Source organism: Mesoplodon mirus, assembly GCF_964341445.2.
Source record: "Mesoplodon mirus genome assembly, chromosome: 7".
Taxonomy (NCBI): Eukaryota; Metazoa; Chordata; class Mammalia; order Artiodactyla; family Ziphiidae; genus Mesoplodon; species Mesoplodon mirus.
In genome coordinates, this window is record NC_138983.1 from 101,806,158 (window position 1) to 101,821,424 (window position 15,267).

At 38.9% G+C, this 15,267-nt stretch overlaps 1 protein-coding gene and 1 pseudogene across 2 annotated transcripts in view; both read right to left on the reverse strand.

The window, feature by feature from the left end:
* Positions 1 to 15,267, reverse strand: part of LOC309808912 (centrosomal protein of 78 kDa-like) — an 823,590-nt pseudogene that overhangs the window by 680,742 nt on the left and 127,581 nt on the right. The window lies entirely within an intron of this gene.
* LOC309808097 (forkhead-associated domain-containing protein 1-like) overlaps positions 1 to 15,267 on the reverse strand; it is a gene marked incomplete at its 3' end in the record, with an annotated part of 108,360 nt that overhangs the window by 52,621 nt on the left and 40,472 nt on the right. The window lies entirely within an intron of this gene.

Below are 15,267 nucleotides of genomic sequence, written 5' to 3' on the forward strand. Positions count from 1 at the left end.
GCTGGGATCCATGCTGAGGAGTGTGGAGGCCTCAGTCACCGTCCTGTGGGTGCCGGCAGAGGCTTCGAATCATCAGAGCAGGGGAAATGACCCCCTCATTAGAGTGAGACGAGCAAACAATGAGGGGCAGGGAGTAGACCCCTGCTGTCTCCCGGAAGTGCCTCCCCTCCCAGTCTGCTTAGCCTCTGTCACAGCCTGTGCTGGCCCACCTCTGAAGCCCCTTCCTCCTAAAGCACTGAGGTGCTCTGATCTTTTATGGACCTGCCCTGGGCCTCACCCCCCCTTCCCTGCTGGCCAAAGGCTCTTCTCCTGCTTCTGAGTTCTGATTCCTTCCCCAGGACCCAGGCAGGTGTTAGGACAACAGAGACTCCCTGAACACGACCCCTACACCACCAGCATGCAGAACTGGGGCCGCAGGCTTCCACAGGTGGCCTGACTCTCTGCTGGACCCTGCAAAGAGCTTGGAGAAGAAAGGGGCTCATGTCTCTCCACCTCCACAGAATCTGTAGGTCAGCCTCACAGGTCCCCCTCTGTCCAGGTGGGCAGCACATATGTGCTCCCAGCCCTCCTTGACCCTTTGTGAAAGAAAGTTTTTGCAGCTTAGTAGTCTGATATTAGTCAAGGTGTCTCAGGGCTTGTTCCTTTTGAAGCCCTACAGGAGAATCTGTTTCCTTTCCCTTTCTGTCTTCTAGAGGCTGCCTGCATTCCTTGGAATTAGTCCCTTCTTCCATCTTCAAAGTGCATCACTTTAATCTCTGCTTCCCTCATCACATGGTCTCTCCAGCTCTGACTCTCCCTGTGTCCCTCCTATACAGCTCTTTGTGTTTATATATAGCCCACCCAGAAAATTTAGGATAATCTCTTCATCTCAAGATTTTTTACTTAGTCACAGCGGCAAAGTCCATTTTTCCATACAAGGTAACGTTCACATATTGTCATACGAGGGGTTAAACACGGACGTTTTTGGGGAACCATAATTTACCCTACTAGAAGAAATCCACAAAAATACCTACCATCAGAATCCACATGAATAATAGACTATGACCAAGTGGAATTTATTCCAGGGATGCAAGCCTTGTTCAATGGTAAAAAATCATCAATGTAATCTACCATATTGAGTCTAAAGAAGAAACACATACTGTCACACCAATTAATACAGAACAGGCATTTAACGAGATTCAACACCCATTTATATTAAAAATGCTCAGAAAACTAGGAATAGAAGGTCACTACCTCAACCTAATAAAGAACATCTACAAAAAACCTACTTCTAACATCACATCAAATGGTGAAAGAATGAATGCTTTTCCCTGAGTTCAAAAACAAGGTTAGAATGTCCACTCTAATCTTAGTTTTCAACTTAGTACTTTAGATTCTAGTTAGTGTAGTACAGCAAGAAAAGGAAAAAAGAGGCATACATATTAGAAAAGAAGAAATATAACTGTCATTCTTTACAGATGACATAATTGTCTACATAGAAAATTCCAAGGAATGTATAAGTAGACTCATAATAAATTATAATAACTTGCTTTAGCAGGATCTCAGAATATAAAATCAATACATAAACATTAATACACAACATTGATCATATTTCCATATACTAGTAACAAACTGAACGATTGAAAACCAAAATTTAAAACATAGTAAATAGGTTCCAGTTCAAGATGGCAACATAGGAAGATCCTGAACCCACCTCCTCCCACAAACACACCAAAGCTACAGCTACATATGGAAAAATTTCCTCTGAAGAAAACTAAAAGATGGTGGAGCAACCCCTTCACATCAGGAAAACCAGAGGGAAACCACATCAAAACAAGTAGGAAAGGCTGAGACACAATTTTGCCATAAACCCCATCCTTGGTGTGGAGACACACAATTAGGAAGGAACTCAAAACCTGGAGCTTCTTCCTGAGAGGTGAAGGGTATGGACCCCACATTGGGCACTCCAAATTTTAAGGCTGGCACCTGAGAGATAGACCCTCAAAACATCTGACTTTGAAGACCAACAAGGCACATCCCATGAGACCCACAGGGCTGTGGTGAACTGAGGAACAGCTCTTAAAGGGCCTGTGCACAGACTCACCTGTCCCAGGGCCAAGTGTAGAAGCAGCCCTTTGAAAAGCACTCTGACTTTTGGTGAAAGAGACTCACTTCCCAATTTTAAAGCATTAATCTGAGGAACAGGGGCCTGCTGGAATACTCCCCAGGGACAGAGGCTGGCGGGTGCCATCTTCCTGCTCTCTCTCTGCCTTGATAAAACTGAAAGGTGCCATCTTTTTTCCCCTTTTTCCTTTCCTGCAGGTGACAGCTTTGTGCTCCAGCCAGCTGGCTCCTTCTTCCCTGCTCTTCCTCTGTCTTGCTATATATATATATATTTTTTCTTCTTTTCTTCTTTTCCCTCTTTCCCTTTATTCAAATGGTGTCATCTTTGCACTCTTCCCACCGCCTCACTCAGCCAGTAAGCATCATCTTCACACTTTCCTTCTGATGTGCTCCAGAGAGCCAGAATCTCCAAGACAGGAGATCCCATTTTTGTGGCCTCCACTCAGGGGATGCTCCTTGATCACCTGGCTCTGGAGGCCAGGAGGGATTTCTTTTCTGGGTCCCATGGGACTGTAACAATTGGAGAGACAGTTCTTGGCAGGATACCACCCCCAGGATGTACCACTACCCATCAGACTGAGACACAGCCCCAGCCTTTACATGAAAAAGGCCTATTTGCTAGTAGGGACAAGACTTAAGAGCAGGCTTCAGGTTCAGCACACATCTAGAGGCTACGGATGTGCTCTCGGGGAAGGTAGGCTGGGGTGCCATCTCTCCACCCTCACTCTGCCTTACTACAGTTCACTGGTATCTCCCAGAATGGAGCTTGTACACTTATCTGAAGCACTGTTTTCTTGTGACTGCTCCCCAGGGAACACCTTCAGATTGCTTGCTTCTGGGGCGCAGCAGGGCTTCCACTTGCAATCTCACAAGACTAAATATATTTGCATTCTTTAAAAGCTGTTACCAAGTTTTCTGGCTTCCTATCAACCTAAATCTAGGTGCTGCCCGAGATCCTCCACTTTGGGTTGCTCATTTGTCTTGGCACACCCTCAACTGCTGGGATGGTGTGCCAGGTCTATTAAAAATAAACTGCTTAGACAATCACAAAGGTTTGAGAGGCAACCAAGAGTAGACAGGGTTAAATGACAAGGTTCATCTGTCACACAGCTCTTCAAGACTGGGAGATGTGGCTATTTCACTTAATGCATAGAAACCAACACAGAGAGTCAAGCAAAATGAAGAAAGGGAGGACTATACTCCAAAAAAAGAACAAAATAAAACCTCAGGAAAAAATCTTAATGAAATGAACATAAGTAATTTACTTGATAAAGAGTTCAAAGTTATGGTCATAAAAATGCTCACTGAACTCAGAAGGAAAATGGATGAAAACAGTGAGAACTTCAACGAAGAAATAGAAGATATAAGAAAGTTCCAAATAGAAGTCACAGAACTGGAGAATGCAATAACTGAACTTAGAAATACAGTAGATGAAGCACAAGAAAGAATAGGTGAACTCAAAGACAGGTCAGAGGAACTCATCCAATCAGAGAATAAGGAAGAAAAAAGAATGAAAATAATGAATAAAGCTTAAGGGATTTATGGCACATCAAATGGAATAACATTCACCTTATAGGAACTGCAGAAGGAGAAGAGAAAAGGGGGCAGGAAACATTTGTAGAAATAATATCTGAAAACTTTTCCTAACCTGGGGAAAGAAACAGACATCCAGATACAGGAAGCCCAGAGAGCTCCAAAGCAGATCAACCTAAAGAGATCCATACCAAGAAATATTAAAATTAAAATGTCAACGTTAAAGATAACAAGGGAATCTTAAAATCACCAAGAGAAATACAACTTGTTATATAACTTGTTATATACAACTGGTTATACAACTTGTTATATAACTACATCAACCTAAAAAGCTTCTACACAGAAAAATAAACAATCAACAAAATGAAAGGGCAAGCTACAGAATGGGAGAAAATATTTTCAAATCATGTACGTGATAAGGTGTTAATATCCAAAATATATAAGGAACTCATACAGTGGCTATATCTATATCTATATCTATATCTATATGTAGATATATAGATATAGATAGATATAGATTTTCAAACAATTCAATTAAAACTTGGGCAGAAGAACTGAATAAAAAATTTTCCAATGAAGACATCCAGATCACCAACAGGTTCATGAAAAGATGCTCTACATCACTAATCACCAGGGAAATGCAAATCAAAACTACAACGAGATATCACCTCAAAGAGACTAAGACGTAACAAATGTTGACAAGCATGCAGAAAAGGAAACGCTTGTGCACTGTTGGTGGGAATGTAAATTGGTACAGCCGCTATGGTAAACAATATGGAGTCTCCTCAAAAAATTAAAAAGAAAACTACCATACATTAGCAATCCTGCTTTGGGTATATATATATCTAAAGGAAATGAAATCACTATTTCAAAGAGATATCTGCACTCGCACGTTCATTGCAGCATTATTCACAATTGCCGAGAAATGGAAATAACCAAAGTGTCCATACATGGATAAATGGATATAGAAGATATGGTAGGTACATAGATGGAATATTATTCAGCCATGAAAAAGAAGAAAATCCTGCCACTTCCAACAACATTTATGGATCCTTGGGGCATTATGATGAGTGAAATAAGTCAGAGAGAGAAAAATAAATACTGTATGATGTAACTAAATTGTAGACTCTAAAACAGCCAAACCCAGAGAAACAGAGAATAGAATGGTTGTTGCTAGGGGTTGGGGTTGGGGGAAATGGGGAGATGTTGACCAAAGGGTAAAATATCCAGTTAGCACATGAATTTCTGGGAATCTAATCTACAGCATGGTGATTGCAGTTAACAGAACTGTATTATATACTTTAAAGTTGCTAAGAGAGATCTTAAATGTTCTCACCAAAAAAAATGGTATTTATGCGAGGTAACGGAGGTGTGTTAACTAGCTCTGCTGTGGTAATCATTTCACAACATGTAACATACCAACAGGTTGTACACCTTAAACTTACACAATGCTATATGTCAATTACATCTCAATAAAGTTAGAAAAAATACAGAAAACAAACTGTTGCACAACATTCAAGCAAAAATACTAGTTTGGAACTGCTTTTTCTTGAATTTAGTCATTGTTCCTTCTTGAATCTGTTTTGTATCACATGATAGCAGACTCATACAGGCAGCTTACTTCTGATCAGGCGCAGCCAAAAAGAAGCAACTGATGGTATATGGAAGTTTAGGGATAAGCTATGAGATTTCTCCCTTTCTTCCTCTACTTTGTGAAGATTCTCCAGCAGCAACTGTGTAACTTCCACGGCTCCAACTCCAATGAGACAGAACTGGTATGGTCTGACATTGATGATCATTTAACCTGGCCCTGGACACCTTTACAACCCTCTCCTTAACTTTGCCTTTCCAGCATAGGGGTACAAGTAAATTCCTATTCCTACTAATCACTCCATTATCTAGGTGGCCCTTCTTTACTTCTCAGAAGTTTCATCACTGGTGTTCTTAATACCCTGTATTAAATTTATTTGCAAAGACTTGAAACAATTTCTATTTTATTTGTTATGGGCAAATACAGTATAATAAAATTTCCAAATATTAAAAAAATTAGAAGACACATGAAATCTCAAAATGGGGAAATGTTAGAGCCACGTTTAGGAAGAAAATGTACTAATATTATTGGAGGAGAGAATTCAGGAATTGGAAGATAACACTAATGAGTTTGGAAGGTATAAGACTGTGGAAAAGTTTGAATGGTGGGCTTCATGCCACAGGAAATAGGGAGTGATTCAAAGTTCTATAAAGATTGTGCTCACTTCAGCAGCACATATACAAAGTTTTATAAGATTAATCTGAAAGTGGTAGGCAGTTTGGAGTATGTGATGGAGTGATGTCAAAGAAAAATTGCACCAGATGGTTAAACAGGCAAGGAGTACTTTACTCAAGATGATTCTGTAATAGGGGAGAGAGACTGAACTCCGTTCTGCTGAAACAAAAGGCATGGAAGTTTTTAGATGCCAGGATGAGCTGTAGGAAAAATAGTAGAGGATGCTGGGGAAGAGGTTGGTCAATATAATTAGACCATCTCTGTTTGCTTTGGCTCTTATCAAAGTTAGGCTCCTATACTCCCCACAGAGACTGGGAAGTAAGGGCAATACCTTTCTTGAAGGTTATATTTCAAAGAGCTGACTCCCAGGTCCTTGAGAAAGACATTTCTGGGTTGGAAAATTATCAAGTGACTAGGAGAAAATTTACATCTCAAAGGGGCAGAGAAAGAATTTATAATTTCAAGTTTCTTAAAGTAAATGTTTTCAGAAAAGGGAGGTTAGGGGCCTATGGTAAAGAAAAATCCTGTCTGAAGTTTAGCCAAACTGAGGGACACATTAAGGCCATCTTGATCAGTAGTTAAAAATAGCATTACCTTCAGGAAGGTTATTTTATAAAGAAAAGCAATGCTTTAGGAACTTTCTCAGAAGAATGAAAAGTAACTGTCTGCTAGTTAGATACAGGTCAGGAATAATGAGAAAGGGCAGTTACAAAGTAAACTCAACTAATGTTCTCTGTGTTGTAGCTTTAATAAAGATGAAATAAGTAGAAAAAAAATAATCCATTGGTACACGGTGAGAGCCAATTGGATGGACTGCCCAATTAGAAATACTTCTTTATTTTCTAGTCATTATCAGTCAAGGATTAACAAACCTACTTGTATTAGATATACTTGTGTCTAGGGATTGAGAAATATCAATTATTTAAACTTAATCACTACTTTATTTCTGTGAGATTTTTAAAAATATACTTTGGGGAAAAGTAATGGAAGAGTGATATAGCACTAAAACATTGAAGTGAATGACATAATAAGATCCTATCTTTCTCAATTTAAGGAGAAAAAAAGGGAGGGCAAAAGAAATGGGCAGAAAGTAAGTTTACCTACCAGTCATTGTGTCAAGTGTTTTCATATATTTATCTAATTTAATACTCACAAAACAATGAGACATAAGGAAGATATTTATCCCATTCCATAGATGAAACTCTATTTACAAAGTAATATATCAACCATTTGTAGAGCTGACCCTTGAATTTAAGGCCTTAAGTCTGTGGAAATGCAAGAGCCAAACCCTGCTAATACAAGGTGCTTAGAAGAGGTAGACTTCAGTGAGCAGGAAAATCAGAGCATGCGTGAACTGATGACAAGTTCTGCTGATCTAGTAGCTTTGTGAGATTTGTCTAGATTCAAAGGCCCTTGCTCTACTAAACCATCAAATTAGAGGTGGTCTCCTTCTGAAACAACCAATATTTGCAGAGCTATTCAGACTTTGGGTCATGGTATTTTTTCAAGGATTAACTATTATCACTGGCTTTTCAAATTTTAACTTTAGAAAGTCCTTGCTTTTGTTGGAAGCAATGTTAAATTTTGATGCAATTGTTTGCAGGGATGAAACTTGGTCGCCCTCTGGAGGCTATTCTCAGGTCCGACTAGCATACCTTAATTTTGAGAAAGAAGTCAGGTCTTAACAATTTAACAACTCATTTTAAATGTGTGGAACTTATGTACATACATTATACTTTTTTAGAAGTTACAAAACATTGAGTTCAAAATGCTCAAAATATTTTAAAATGCTGAATTAAACGATTTATGGCATAGCATGTTTTGAATTCCTGTTCTCCCTTTGGAAATGGAGATGGTCATCATTCTCCTTTTATCATGCAATATCTATACTGGGACTAAAACCGTTATTTTTTCCTCCCCTATTATAGGAACACATGGGCAATTAGTTCTATAAAATGAATAATAAAACATATGACACAATACTATACACTCAATTACTACCAAGATCTTTCATTTTAAGTTTTAAAAAAAAAATCTCTAAATTTCCAATTAAAAAAATTTTTTTTCTTTCTCTCAGAGATAAAACATCAGAGCTTACAAGAACCCTTAAAAACAGAATGGCTCAAAGGATAAAAATGTTTTGCTCCCTAGTTCATTCTTGTTCAGTTTTCTTGTAGAAGGTGTATTATACCAGTTAGTGTAAATTATACAAGCAAAGTTCTTGCCATATATTGGTGACAGCCTTTCTACATAAAGTAAGCAGTTAAGGGGCTTCCCTGGTGGCGCAGTGGTTAAGAATCCACCTGCCAATGCAGGGGACACGGGTTCCAGCCCTGGTTCCCGAAGATCCCACATGCCGCGGAGCAACTAAGCCCATGTGCTGCAACTACTGAGCCTGAGCTCTAGAGCCCATGCGCCACAACTACTGAAGCCCGCGCACCTAGAGCCCATGCTCCGCAACGAGAAGCCACCGTGATGAGAAGCCCGCACACTGCAACAAAGAGTAGCCCCCACTCTCCGCAACTAGAGAAAGCTCGCGTGCAGCAACGAAGACCCAACACAGAGCCAAAAATAATAAATAAATACATTTTTTTAAAAAAGTAAGCAGTTATGAGCTGCTATAAACCTACTGTTTCTTTACTTGATTTAAATGAATTTAATTCTTTAAATAACTGAGCAAGTAGAGAATTTAGACTCAGCCATTATTAGAGGTACCTTATACAACCAAAGTGGTATAAAAACCCTGTAACATGAAAGTGTTGTGGAGGTCCTTCTGGTCTTCTGAGACCGGGACACCTGTACCTTTATGTCCCATTTATAAATGTTCCTCTATAATGTTTGGGATGCTGAAATATTTGATGAGATAGATACCTCATGCTTATTACATGCCTTCCCTATATCTCTCTCAACTACATCCCTCTAATGAGTTGGTGCAGCTCCAAGGCTCTATCCAGTAACAAGGTAGTGTCAGGCAGTGCTTGTTGTACTCACTGGCTTTTAATCCTCCAACTGCCTTGTAATCTCCTCCTTCACACCTTGAGGCTTAGAAATGGCATATTTCCTGAGGAAGAGGTTTCTAGGGAGTCCTGTATACTTGCTTGAAATGGGGACAGGAGGATGGAGGAACAGAAGGGAAGATATACGGAAGATGAACAGATTTTTTTTAATATAAATTTTTCTGCCATAAAAACTATAGGTACCAAGCAAAGCAATCAGGGAAATATATATTCATGCATTAATTTACCACTTACAACGATGAGTAGATAGAGGATATTAGATAGATTAAGGAAGTATCTAGGAGGTAAAATGGATAAGATTGATAATGGATAGGATATAGTGGCTGATGCGAGAGGTTGAACTCAAGGATTATTGTTAGGTGCCTGGTTTATACAACTGGGTGAATGGTGTCACTATACACTAAGACAAATGAAAATGAAGGAGAAGAGATTAGGCAGTTTAGGGAGACCGTGAGTATTTAGCTTTATGTATATTTTAAATGAACAGATTTAGATGTTAAATAGGCAACTGGATTTACAGAATTCAGATTAGAGGTCTCAGGTACACAAATGTCCAAAGTTTATGGAGTTGGTAACTGAAGCTGTGTGTTTCTGTGAAATCATATTATGAGTTCCAGAGTGAGAGGACATAATGGCCTAAAACTGAATTTTGAAGAATTTCAACATTTAATGTCTGAGGAGAAGCATACGTACCTGCAAAGAAGATAGAGAATGAACTGCCGCAGAGATTAGAAGAAAACCAGAGGAGTTTTTGGGTCAAGGAAAATCAAGTCTCAAAGACAGAAGCAAATCCTACTTACAGGTCAAGTAACTAGGAAATAAAATTTTCACGTCGCATCCATGGATTTGGAAATAGCTTATGAAGTACCTTTTTATTGGAGTAATAAAAGATGGATTCTATTGGGAGTGGGTTGAAGCATGAGAAGGAAGTCATAAAGTGAAGATATCAAATATAGAGAAACATTTTTAAACAGCTTTATGGAGGTATAACTGATGCACAAAAAATGGCACATGCTTAATGTATATTATTTGATGAGTTTGGACATATGCATAAATCCATGAGACAATTAACACAATCAAGGTAATAGACATATCTGTCCCCTCCAAAAGCTTCCTTGTGTCCCATTTTTTCTGTGTGTGGTAAGAACACTTAACATGAAATTGACCCTCTTAACTAATTTTAAGTGCTTAACATTATTGTTAACTACAGACACTATTTGTACAGCAGATTTCTCGAATTTATTCATCTTGTATAACTGAAAATTCATACCTGTTGAACAACAGCTCCCCATTTCTCCCTTTCCCCAGCCCCTGGCAACCAACATTCTATTCTCTGCTTCCATGAGTCTGATTATTTTAGATACCTCATATAAATGGAATTATGCAGTATTTGTCCTTCTGTGACTGGCTTATTTACTTAGCGTATTGTCCTCCAGGTTCATCCCTGTTGCCACAATGGTAGAACCCCCTTCTTCTTTTAAAGTTGAAAATATTCCATTGTAAATATATACTACATGCTTTGAACCATTCATCTGTTGATGAACATTCTGGGAAAAGCTTCTTGACACTGATCTTGGCAATGATTTATTGGCTATGACACCAAAAGCACAGACCACAGAAGCAAAAATAGACAAGTAGAACTACATCAAAATAAAAAGCTCCTGCACAGCAAAGGAAACAACCAACAGAATGGAAAGGTAACCAATGGAATGGGAGAAAATATTTGCAAATCATATATCTGGTAAGGGGTAAATATCCAAAATTTATAAGGAATTCCCACAACTAAGTAGCAAATAAACCAAATAACTCCATCAAGAAATGGGCAAAGAACTTGAATATACATTTTCCAAAGAACACATATGAACGGCCAAAATGTATATGAAAAGGTACTCAGCATCGCTCATCATCAGGGCAATGCAAATCAAAATCACAAAGAGATATCACCTCACACCTGTTAGGATGCTTAGTTTCAAAAATATAAAGGTAACAAGTACTGGGGAGAATATGGAGAAATTGGATCTCTTGTACACTGTTGGTGGGAATACAAAATGGTATAGAGTCACTATGGAAAACAGTATGGAGGCTTCTCGAAAAATTAAAAATAGAACTATCATATGATTTAGCAATCCCACTTCTGAATGGATATATGTATATATATATGTATATATATGTGTGTGTGTGTGTATATATATATGTATAAGAGAACTGAAATCAGGATCTCAAAAAGATTGCACTCTCATGTTCATTGAAGCATTATTCACAATTGCCAAGATATAGAAAAACATTTTCAAGAATTATTTTAAAAACTGTGCCTTTGAAGAAGAGATAGTGTGGTAATTAGTAACAGAAGTCAGGTGGAGAAAGGTGAGTTTGGTTTTGCTTTTCTTTTTTGCTTTACTCTTCTTTATTATTTTTCCCAATTTGGAAGATTTTAGAATGTTTAAAAAAGATAGTGGAAAAGATCCAGATTAGAGAAGGTATTGAACAAAATAAGGATCCTTAGAGAGTGCAAGGTGATGCAATCCAAATCAGGAGTAAGGGAATTGGGTTTAGTAGGAATAGAGCTTCTGTTCTGTTAAATTACCAGAGGAGATAAAGATGGCAGCAGATGTAGTAACTCTATTATGTTAATTAACAGGAAAGTTCTCCTCATGTTTTTTCTTTTCTTTTCTGTGAATTAAAAGAGATTATCTCCTGATATTATAGCAAATGGTGGGGACATGCCATTTAAGAATAGTGCAATAGCTGAATCACTTCGTTATACAGCAGAAACTAACACAACATTGTAACGCAATTATACTCCAATAAAGATTAAAAAAAAAAAAAGAATAGTGCAGAAAGAGAGAACAAAGTGTAAAGAGTGGGAAATGATGGGTCCAGATTAATGTAGCAGAATTAAAGGGCAATATTAAAGGACCTTTTAGGTTAGTGATCATGAATTTATAAAGCAAACAATCTAAACTATTATACACTTTACTTGGGAAGACTTTGAAAGCTGGAGATCAAGAAAAGAGAAAGCAATGGTTTGGGTTGATCCAGCATAATTAAAAGACACTGGAACAGGGCTAGGGACAAACACACTATTAGATAATGGACATTGGAATGTAAGAGAGTAAGGGGAGATACAAAGGCAGTATCAGGAGAAAGCAAGGGAGTAAACAGACTTGCGTCAAAGTACTATCATAGTGGTGGGGTATTTGAACAAGTGAACTGGAATGTGAGAAGTTATTGTAAAGGGATGGCATATTTGTGTGAATAATTTTGAAAGACTATTTCTCTTTTTCCAGCTCTGATTTTTATTTTAGAGGACTGACTCCTGAAAACTCGGTTTCCCAGGATTCACTGACAACTAGCTTCCAATTAATTTTGAGTAAAGGAAGGACTGGTGAGAGTTTGGAGGAAGGGGATAGGGGAGAACCCAGAATGCCCTCTTTCTTTGAGTTGTACATACAACTGAGGCTTCGTCTCCCTCATGCGTCCAATTCCTGCTCAAGGGCTTCTCCCTCCATGTTCCCAGCACCCACCAGCAGTCTCTACATTCATTCCAGTTCTGCTTAGGGGATTCAGTCTTTCCAAACTCTAGGTTGCCTTCCTATTTCATTTGACTCCAGCTTTTATAACTTTTGAAACAAGCTCCTTTTATTAAAATCTACTTTCTAAACTTCCTGAAGCAGATTTCCTGTCCTGCATGAGTAATCCCAGGAAAAAGATGCTCAAGATGGGACTCTGGAATAAAGTTTTGAGCTTGAATGTAGTAGTGACTCCATTGCCAATGCAAAGACAAGTGCTTCTTCCGAGTAGTGGAAACAATAAATAAATTACCGACAATATTTGCTTTGAACATATTGCCAGTTGAAGACAATACTTTTACATCTCAAGCGGCAGCTGATTTTGTCTATTACAGCAGTAATACCTACAAGCACCACGGGGACCATTAGCTGCTTCTTATAGCACCAGAGAGCTTACAAATGTTTACACTTAATGTTAAAAGGTGTTAGGTGTTTAAACTCTCAGATCGAGGCATGGGAAGACACAGAGAGCCACACTGAGGGCCTTAAAATTTTCTCATGTCTTAGAGCCACACAGCAGACATGGCTGAGGATCAAGTTTCAAATCTAAAAGTGTGGGTTGCAGAATTAAAATGCAAGTTCAACGTACATTTGTGCTAAGCCTCACAGATTAATATCAGGACGTTGATCAGGAAGAGTTGGGTATTAAGATAAGGATATATTGAGTATTTAGGATAAGTGCAGGTAGGCAGACTCAGATTCATATGAAAATTTTTAACCCAAATCTTCCTGTGGTTTCCTCGCCAAAGGAAGCCACCCTTCTTCCTCCCCATTTGAGGAAACTAACCTTCCCTTACTTAACATCTCTCTAAAGACCTTATCTAAATAGGTTAGTTTTCAAGGAAATTTCTACTTTTTTCAAGACCCACCCACATCAGCACTTATTGCATCCTAATAACTACAGCCAGATTCTACCAGGCCCCAGTAGGCAAGTATAATGTCCACCCTGGTAGGAGTTAGCATATACATCAAAAGAAATGCTATATCCTGCTAACGTGTATCAGCAGAAACCTGTAGAATGTGTGTGTGGCATATGTTTTTTTTGGGTTTTTTTGTTTGTTTTTTTGCGGTACGTGGGCCTCTCACTGTTGTGGCCTCTCCCGTTGCGGAGCACAGGCTCCGGACACGCAGGCTCAGCGGCCATGACTCACGGGCCCAGCCACTCCGCGGCATGTGGGATCTTACCGGACCGGGGCACGAACCCGTGTCCCCTGCATCGGCAGGCGGACTCTCAACCACTGCGCCACCAGGGAAGCCCCCCCCGTGCCTTTTAACAGGAACATTGGGTTACAAAGTAGCAGAGGTTAAGTGGTAGCATTTAATATGAGAAACAAGGTGAGTGCAATTATCATAAAGGTCAGCAGGGCAGAGTGGCAGTATTTTGACCCAAAGTGACTTCCAGCAGTAACAGATTGATCACATTTACACTGGGAATTACATTGATGAGCAGGCTTGACCTGTATAAATGAAAATAAAATTCAAGCACAATGAGCAGAAACCTGCATTGATTTTCCAGGAATGAAAATTACAGCCTCGCCCAGACCTAACCCAGAGACCAGGTGGTACAACAGCTCCAGGAACTTTGCTGCAACATTGTCAGAAGGACAGAGTGTGATCATGTTTTTCCTCCAGGTCCACCTCGAAGGGGTTTACAATGTCCAGGGGGAATGTTTAGAAGGAAAAGTGGAAAACTCAGAATTTTTCAGAGATTATTAAGATAAACTTACACACCTGAGGTTCCAAAACATCACTGTGGTCTTCAGGTCATAATAGGGCTTATGGAAGCCATGTGATAATTGGAATTTTGACACAAGCTCACCTCACTAGAAGTCTTGTGCAGTGACCTACACTATATTTCCCCATATCTGAATGTATTTTTGGAGTACACATACTTGGAAAATGACAGAACTCTCAACCAAGGTCAGTGCTATTAAGAACGGCTACTGCCTGACATCCATTAGGATAGCTATTATTAAAACAATAATAAGTAACAAGTATTCGCATGGATGTGTAGAAATCTGAACCCTTCTACATTGCAGTTCCTCAAAAAATTAAACAGAACTACCATACGATCTAGCTATTCTACTTCAGAGTATATATCCAAAGGAATTAAAAGCAGGGACTTGAACAGATGTTTGTAATTTCATGTTCTTAGCAGCATTATTCACAATAGCCAAAAGATGGAAACAACCTAAATGTCCATCAACAGAGGAATGGATAAACAAAATGTAGTATATACATACAATGGAATATTAATGACCCTTCAAAGGTAAAAAATTCTGACACACACTACGATACGGATGAACTTTGAAGACATTATGCTAAATGAAATAAGCCAGAACCGAAAACACAAATACTGTGATTCCAGTCATATGAGGTACTAGAGTAGTCAAATTTATATAGACAGATAATAGAATGGTGATTGCCAGGGTCTGGGTGCAGTGATGAATGGAGAGGTGTTGTTTCATGGGTACAGAGTTTCAGTTTGGGAAGATGAAAAAAGCCCTGGAGATGAATGGTAATGATGGTTGCACAACAACGTGAATGGACTTAATGCCACTAAATGGTACACCTAAACATGGTTAAGATGGTCACTTTTATGTCATGCATATTTTGCCACAACTGGAAAAAAATACATAGGAAGGGCCAAGTGGAAGCTCCTGGAACTGTCCCTACATGAAAACGATACCAAAAAATAGCAATAGCACATTATCTGGGGAATTGGCAGAGACTAAAATAACCATGCGGATGGGAATCTCCATCACCTGCCCCATTTAAA